This window comes from Eimeria mitis, genomic scaffold (genome assembly GCF_000499745.2).
Source record: "Eimeria mitis Houghton genomic scaffold, Emh_scaff4384, whole genome shotgun sequence".
Classification (NCBI taxonomy): Eukaryota; Apicomplexa; class Conoidasida; order Eucoccidiorida; family Eimeriidae; genus Eimeria; species Eimeria mitis.
Genome location: NW_013572700.1, coordinates 2278 through 3134, shown reverse-complemented (window position 1 = coordinate 3134; position 857 = coordinate 2278). Strand labels below are relative to the sequence as shown.

The 857-nt window shown below is 36.6% G+C and overlaps 1 protein-coding gene across 1 annotated transcript in view; it reads right to left on the bottom strand.

The window, feature by feature from the left end:
- Window positions 1-857, bottom strand: part of EMH_0074710 (DNA polymerase I, putative) — a gene marked incomplete at both ends in the record, with an annotated part of 2767 nt that overhangs the window by 1299 nt on the left and 611 nt on the right. The window lies entirely within an intron of this gene.

Sequence of the window (857 nt, the reverse complement as noted above, 5' to 3'; positions counted from 1 at the left end):
TATATATATATATATATATATATATATATATATATATGTTGTTGTTATTTATTATTATTATGTGTTGATATATGGATGGTCGTAGGAAGAAAGAGATAAAGAGAGAAGAGGAGACAGAAAGAAACAAAAGGAGACAGAGAAAGACAGAAGGAGACAGGTGGAGACAGAAGGAGACAGAAGGAGACAGATAAAGACAGAAAGAAACAAAAGGAGACAGATAGAGACAGAAGGAGACAGAAGGAGACAGGAGGAGACAGAAGGAGACAAACAACAATAAAAACAAATATGAGAGGAGACAAAACGAGAAAAGAGAAAAGGCAGAGACAGAAGGAGACAAAAGAAGACAGAAGGAGACAGCGAAAGGAGACAGATGGAGACAGCAACAGACAGAAGGAGACAGACAAGAGATACAATAAAAGGAAGCAGCAGCAGCAGGAGACAAAAACAAATAAAAACAGAAACAGGGGGAGACAGAAATAGACAAAAGAAAGAGACAAAAGAAAGAGACAAAAGAAAGAGACAAAAGAAAGAGACAAAAGAAAGAGACAATAAAAGGAGACAGACAGACGAAGGAGACAGAAAAGGGATACAACAGCAAAAGGAGACAGAAACAGAAGGAAACAGCAGCAAGAGGAGACAAAAAAGGAGACAGAAAAAGAGGAGACAAAAAAGGAGACAATAAAAAAGGAGACAACAAGAGAAAGGGAGACACCAAAAAAGGGAGACAAAAAAGGAGACAGAAAAAAAGGAGAAAGGAAAAAAGAAGACAAGAAGGATGAAGGAGACAAAAAAAAAGGAGACAAAGAAAAAGGAGACACCAAAAAAGGATAAAGAAACAAAGAAGACAAGAGAAAAAA